The sequence below is a fragment of the Salvia splendens genome, chromosome 21 (genome assembly GCF_004379255.2).
Source record: "Salvia splendens isolate huo1 chromosome 21, SspV2, whole genome shotgun sequence".
NCBI lineage: Eukaryota > Viridiplantae > Streptophyta > Magnoliopsida > Lamiales > Lamiaceae > Salvia > Salvia splendens.
The window spans coordinates 19,450,725-19,458,432 of record NC_056052.1 but is presented as its reverse complement, the minus strand read 5'-3'; the positions used below and the strand labels follow the sequence as shown (position 1 = coordinate 19,458,432).

The following is a 7,708-nucleotide window of genomic DNA, read 5'->3' as shown; positions in this document are numbered from 1 at the left end:
TTGACCCCACAGACGTCCGCGCGGACGTCCCGATTATTTTATATATTTTTTAAAAAATTCTATAAATACGGCTCGTTGAATTTCATTTCATTCGCACCACTTGTATTAACTAGTATCTCTCTACGTTTCTTTTATATATCCAGAATGACTGGTAGTAGTTTTGGTGCGGGTGGTAGTGGTGGGGGTATGATGACATTATGAGGCGAATTCATGCACGTGTGCGGGAGGCAGCGGAGAGGGAGATATTGGCGGCCTTGGCGCCGGCAGTACCTCGACCCATCCATCGTCGATCTATAGTACCTCGGGACCACCTCACTGCACACCGTCGGTTGTACGAGGATTACTTCGCTCCGGAGCAAAGATTAGGGGAGAACGTGTTTCAGAGACGTTTTAGGATGCATCGTCCGCTCTTTCTGCGTATCGTGGGCGATTTCGAGCGTCGAAACGAGTATTTCAGGGTGCGGGAGGATGCGACTGGTAAACCCGGCCAAACGCCGATTCAGAAGTGCACTGCCGCAATGAGGCAGCTGGCATACGGAGGCACGGCCGACATGTTCGATGAGTACCTCCACATCGGCGAGACGACTGCCCGCGATTGCCTTAAGTATTTTTGTCAGGGCGTTAGGGAGATATTCAGAGATAGGTATCTTTGGAAGCCTACCCCCGAAGAATGTCAGGCCCTGCTGGATATACACGGAACTCAGCACGGGTTTCCGGGGATGCTAGGCAGCATAGATTGTATGCATTGGGAGTGGAAGAACTTCCCCGCTGCCTGGAAAGGGGTGTACACTACGGGTTTCAAGGGCAAGAATTCCACGATGATACTTGAAGCGGTAGCTGACTACCGGCTATGGATTTGGCATGCCTATTTTGGAGTAGTTGGGTCGAACAACGATATCAACGTCCTCCAGTCGTCGCCCTTTTTCAACGACCAGTGCATGGGCGTTGGTCCGGCCGTCAATTTCGTCGCCAACGGCAACCAGCACAACATGGGCTATTATTTGGCTGATGGGATATACCTTATGTGGCCCGTCTTTGTGAAGACGATCAGACGCCCAACAGAAGAAAACAAGGTATATTTTGCGGGTCGTCAGGAGGTAGCGCGCAAGGATGTGGAGCGGGCATTTGGTGTGCTCCAGAGTCTATGGGCGGTAGTGAAGGGTCCATCACGGCTGTGGTATGCTGAGAGCATCGCCGATATCATGTACGCATGTATTATCATGCATAACATGATTGTCGAATATGAAGGTCCAGCACTGACGGATTGGGCCAATGATGATGCTGATGCTGCGGGTCCAAGCCACGGCGTTGCTACCGGCAATGTACGTATGGGTATAGCCCATGACGAGGTCGAGCGAGTCCGTGCATTTGCCGACATGCGCCAAAAACAAGCTCATATTCGACTCCAGAACGATATAATTTAAGAAGTATGGCAGCGAATGAGTCGTCGTGGATGAAATTTTTATTTGTTGAAATGTATTTTTTTAGTTTTTTTTAAATGTACCTTTCTTTTTTTTATTTAATGAAAATTTTATTCAGTAATCATTCCGTAAATTTTAATTCCATAAATTTTAATTCCGTAAATTGTTTAATTTCGTAAATTATTTAATTTGGTGAATTTTTATTAATGTGGAAAGTCCGTCGGGATGTCCTTGGGTATGTCCGTCACTGTGCAAGTCCTTATGACGTGGCAGTGCAGTGGGAAGTCTGTCCGCGGGGATGTCCGCCGGGTCATCTGGAAGGGCGGCATTGCAGATGCACTTAATAAAAAAATTTTAAAAAAATCTATCAAACCCTAGTCTACACCGTCTCCCCTCATTTCTTCGAAAAATCAAACAACATTATCCCACCGCCGCAAAGCCTCCGACGACCTGAAAGCTTCACATTTTTCCAAGGCTCCGTCGAGTCTCCGGCTACAGGAAAGCGTCACATTGTCCGGTTCACCTTTTTCGCCGCTTGATTTCCCCATTTATCTCCCAAATTCCCCTATTCGCTCGCCGATTCCCGACATTTTGACCTTTGCCACCCGATTATCCCTCTTCGTTATCTCATTCCCCCTCTTCAAATATGGCTTCTCCCGGCGCCACCACAACTGACGGCATGTGTGGGTTCTCTTTGTTGGTCGAGAGGAAGAAGAAAATCTTTGAGGATAAAGAAGATTCATTGGATAGATTTCAATTGAAATTTCGATCAGCAGATCGGACTGAGGGCGCCTATAGTAGGAAACCATGGTGCACAGTTTTGTTCTTCTTCTTTAATATTGTAACTATCTCTGTCTATAAGTTGGAGAAATGAAAAATTGGATGGTCTTATGCTTTGGCAATTTTTTCAATATAGTTCCTTCCACAAGTTCATTTCATGCCTTGATGTGATAATCAAAATCTGATATCATAAATTTTGATAAATTGAGAGCGCTTAATTATGTGTTTGAATAATTCATGATAATTTCCACTGCAGAGTTAGAAGGCAAATTGTAAATGTGTGCCTTCATTTCTAGTGACAGTTGATTTCCAGAAGCACATTGATTTCTCTCTCACAAGTCTATTTGCTGATGGAGATGAGGAATGTAGTTGTGATAATTCTGCTAGCTAAGAATTACAGTACATTGGATTTGAAAGCCATAGGAACCAAGGTATCTAGAGATGCACTCATTATTTTTGTTAATGATCACTTCAATCATCTTGTTGTTTTTTGGACTAAGGTAGATTATAATTATGACTATCTAGAATCTCTTATTTTGTGAAAAAGTATGTATACTAAACTGACATAGAATTACTTACAAAAGATGTGCATAATCGCATGTGTAACTTACAAAAGATGTGCATAATAGCATGCATAACTTACAAAATATGCATAATGTCACGTGAGACTTACAAAAAATGTGCACACTGCCACACCTTTCTATTCTAGCTTCTTATGTATTGCCACCCTAAGTCATACTCAAAGCATGCATTATTCTTCCAATTCCCTCACAGTAGCCCATCTCACGTAAGTGTGAAATGCATTGTATTGCCAACTCACTAGGGACTATCAGGTTTTGTGGTAGTTCATGCCTTCTTATCGGCGCTTCTTTCCCCAAATGTGGTAGCTTGTACCTGTTATGTCCTCTGTTCTTCATTATCTTTATAAAAAAACCCTGCAAACTTAAGAATACATTGTTTAGCGTTGTAGGGCTTAACTCTTCAAATTATTTCTCAACTACTTTAACTAAATCATCCATTGCCATGCATGCAGTCTGTACTTGAGTGATTTTATGGATCTGAACCATCCCAAATCATTGGCATTGGTATCCAAAGAATTAGGGGGTTCCTAAGCCAATCGGATGTTGAAACCTGATTGTGATGCAGCAACACTGAATTCTAAATCTGTGTCCAAGATAATAGTCTGTCAGACAACTGCCTAGCCATCCTGACTGGACCGAAGTTGAGCCAAGAACGATCATCTACTGCACAACGAGCCGGAAACCCGGACCCAAGGGGCTGTTAATCACGCTCTAGCCAGGCAGCTAGGTTCATCCGCCAGACGTGGTTTCCTGTCTCCTTAGAAATCAATGATACAGAGGTACGAGCCTATAGAACAGATCCTGTTCAAGTAAGGTCGTAAATCTGTGTCCAAGATATGTGGTCTTGCATTGTCCTATTGTATAAATATGTCTTTGGATGCACCTTCTGGCCATTCAGATATAATTGCTGGAATTATTTGCATGCATATAGTAATAGCATTAAGAAAATGCATATATTCAAATAGTCAAGCATACTTTACCTACCATTTTCCCATTTGATTACCTTATTAATCAAACAATCCTTGATCACCTCTTTGTTGATGCTTTGAAAGGCTTTAGTTTTTATTGTGCATGCATCTCTACTCTGGCTCCTCTTTTTTGCTGGTACTTGAACATTGAAGGGAAATATCCCAATTTTTCCACCAAACAACTCCTCACCATTATCAGCAAATAAGGGACTTGCCACAACACACATAAACATGATTTTTTGAATGAAATCCTTATTTTGACAAGTTCTGTGTGGCTCATCTTCTCCAGGTGCTAAATAAAATCTGCGTGATGCTTGGGATATGTAAAACCAGTTCTCATAAATGTATATAGTGTTGTTCATATTCCTAAACTTGATTTGGTTGCATAAAGTTCTAAAGCATCTAATGTGAATCTTAACCTTTGAAGCTTATGTGGGGCAGTTAAATCCGGCCTAATTGTTGATGTGTGTGCTCTGATTAGTCCGGCATTAACCCATCTCTCTACGGTTGTCTTGCTGCACTTCAAACCCACTGCCAATGATCTGATTATACCTTGTTTTGTGTAATGTAGAGTAGAAAGCAAAACTAAATCAAGAGTAACACGTTTGCACCTTGGTTTTGTTATTTTGCAGATGATTAAGTTGATTGCTTAATATGTGGTTATTTTAATTATTTAGACTTGAAAATTTAAATATGTGGTTAATTTAATTATTTTGGCAATTGTTTGTTTATTCATTTCTTATTGTGATTATTTTACTCATTTTTTAGAACATTGTTTAGAAGTGTTAAATTAAGCATTACAAATAATATAAAATGATGTGGATGACAAATTTAAAAAATACTTTCAAATTACTCAGCAGTGTAACTATAAAAAAACAAGAAGTTCAACTAAACAAGGGATAAAAATTGAAGTCAATATATTCATTTTTCTCTCTCATTTAAAACATCTACCTACTTTTTCTCTCTCCTTGAAAACATCCACGTACTTTTTCTTTCTTCTTTAAGAGAAAAAACTCACTACCAACATGGCAGTACCCAGAGTCTACCAAGCTGGCGTGTCACCATTGTAAGAGCATGGTTTATATAAACAGCCATATTTTTAGTTTCACAGTCGATGTGGGATAAAAAGCTTAGAAATAACCGAGAACAAATTCCAAAATGCGTAGGATCGAGATTAAAAGAAGAACTACACACCTGTGACTGAAGTAACATGCTGAAACTTTCCCAAAATAGGCAGACAAAGATGTAAAAGCAAGTGGGGACAATTTTTCCTAAACTAACTTGGGCTGGCAGAAAACTGTGAAAGCAAAAAAGCAAAAGCAAAAAGCAGATCTGATTTCTAACAATCTCTCACTTCATCTTCTCCAAACAACCAAGTAAAAACAGAGCATGGAACAGAGCTTCAACACCATTGACGAAATAAAACAGAGCATGCTTCAAAATGAGACGTAAACACGAAATTCAAGCTAGAACTCCCAGATATACTCTCCTGGGTCAAGCAGAAAGCGGAATAAACACATATTAACCTTGCATGCATTACCTAAACAAACAGATCTCAGAAATCGAGCACGTGAACAACTAGATCTCAACGTCTAAACTACTGGAAATCATGTAAACAACATGGATCTAAACATCTAAGCCACCAATTGCGAAAAGCATCCAAGAAACATGAGTAAATAGCATAATCTACATGAAAATAAACACCAAAGCTTCATAAAACTGGAAATAAGTCGACATCCAAAGGCAGAGTCATCAATTCCTCCGATGAAACTCGAGATCCAACTACATCGTCTCAAAAGCGGTAAAGAAAGCAAGGATCCAACGTTGGAGTCGTCAATTCCCCCGTCGAAACCATCGAACTGAGCTAAGAAAACAATTAACTATCTAAACTAAGCTAAGAAATCAACAACTCAACTAAACTAAGCTAAGAAATCGGTGGCGTTAAGCGCCTATGAGAGTTTCCCACCTAAACTACGAGAATGGTAGCGTTAAGCGTTGCCTTCTTCATTCATGTTGGTCCCTTTATATAGGGAGGCTTCAAGCTCAAATCCCTAGGATATGCTCTTCATGATTTGACGTTTGTACCCTTAAAATATGATCTTTTAAAACTGCTCATTTCTTCACTTTTCTGCTCCATTTTCCCTGCCCCGGGTAATTTGTGTGCGTTCCTAGGTCCGGCAGATTTTTCACGCACCTGCTCTCCTGATAATTCTCCTTGACCTAGTGGATTTTTTACAATTTTTACTCCTTTTATGCTCATTTTGCATCAGCTCGGTCAATTTGCAGCATCTACTTGACCCAGCAAATATCTGCACACTTAAGCTCAAATTTGTGCATTATCTCCCCCCAAAAGCATGTAATATCACCTAAAACCAATGCATGAAACGAACCTTATCAATGTGAAAGGGGTTCTTTTGATAAGTACTATAGGATGGATGGGTATTTGTATAGGGAAAATAAGTTTTGCATTCCTATTTGTTCCCTTCGTGACTTGTTGATTAAGGAGTCTCACTTGGGTAGGTTGATGGGACACTTTGGGGTTTTGAAAACTTTTGATATTTTGAGTGAACATTTCTTTTGGCCTTGTATGAAGAAGCATGTTGAGAGATTTTGTGGTCTTTGCATAGAGTGTAGGCAAGCTAAATCTAAGTCTAGCAATTTTGGCCTTTATACTCCCTTGCCTCCACCTACACACCATTGGGTAGATATCTCCATGGATTTTGTGCTAGGCCTCCCCATGTCTTCTAGGAAGAATGATAGCATTTTTGTGGTGGTAGATATATTTTCCAAGATGGCTCATTTTATTCCATGTAGGGAGACAAATGAAGCTAAATCCATTGCCATTTTGTTCTTTAGGGAGGTAGTCAAGTTACATAGGATTTCAAAGACCATAGTGAGTGATCAGGATGTCAAGTTTTTGAGCTTCTTTTGGAAGACTCTTTGGGGCTTGCTGGGCACTAAACTTCTCTTTTCTACTACCGCTCATCCCCAAATGGAAGGTCAAACGGAAGTAGTTAACCGGTCCTTAGGTGCACTTCTTCGTGCCATTGTGTTTAAGAATAACACGTCTTGGGAAGAGTGCTTACCCATTGTCGAGTTTGCCTACAATAGGACCGTGCACTCTACTACTTCCTTATCTCCTTTTGAAGTTGTATATGGTTTCAATCCTCTCACCCTGTTGGACTTGTCCACGGTAGATTTGCCTTTGCCATATTTGTTTGATGTAGGTGGCAAGGAGAAGGCTCAATTTGTGAAGGATTTTCACGTTCAAGTACAAGAGCGGATCCGTAGGAAGGGTGAGCAAGTAGCCCAACAAGTGAATAAGGGACGCAAGAAAAAGGTTTTCCAACCCGGGGATTGGATGTGGATACACTTTAGGAAGATACGTTTTTCGGACAAGACCACGAGGAAACTTGCGCCGAGAGAAGATGGTCCCTTCCTTGTGTTGGAGCGCGTCAACGATAATGCCTATGTGATCGACTTGCCCGGTGAGTACAACGTGAGTTGCACTTTCAATGTGGCTGACTTGAGCCCGTTTGATTTTGTAGGGAGTCCGGATTTGAGGACAAATCCTTTCCAAGAAGGAGAGGATGATACGACCCCACGTGGAGGCCCCACGATGAGGTCCATAGCGAGGCGACTACGGGAGGGGCTCGCAATTTTTGTGCAAAAGGCCATGCTGGAGGAGTCCATGAAGAACGAGGTGTCCATGATGAGGAACGTGCTGAAATTTGAAGGAGGAAGCATTCCGCCTGACTAGGTGGCATTTGACGCACCAAACCACCCGGCCGGGTACAACCTTCTGGAGGAGTCCAAGCCAAGATTGTCCACTCGGCCGGGTACCCATGCTGCCACCCGCCCGGGTAGAGCCCAGAAGGAAGCCAGAGTCCAGAGACTTTCACCCGCCCGGGTGACTCAACACACTAATTTCCACCCGGCCGGGCAGAGTGACTCTGCC

The 7,708-nt window shown here is 41.9% G+C and overlaps 1 long non-coding RNA gene and 1 other non-coding gene across 3 annotated transcripts; one reads left to right on the top strand and one right to left on the bottom strand.

Moving 5' to 3' along the window:
- Positions 1-1,809: 1,809 nt before the first annotated feature.
- LOC121785420 lies at positions 1,810-4,485 on the top strand. 2 transcript variants are annotated; one of them, XR_006046958.1, is made up of 3 exons: positions 1,810-2,231; positions 2,458-2,632; positions 3,235-4,485. It is a non-coding gene; the product is annotated as an uncharacterized LOC121785420 (long non-coding RNA). The 2 variants fall into 2 exon arrangements; XR_006046959.1 differs by having other exon boundaries at positions 1,810-2,632.
- Positions 3,382-3,601, bottom strand: LOC121785598. Its single transcript, XR_006046986.1, has one exon. It is a non-coding gene; the product is annotated as a small nucleolar RNA U3 (small nucleolar RNA).
- Positions 4,486-7,708: the final 3,223 nt, after the last annotated feature.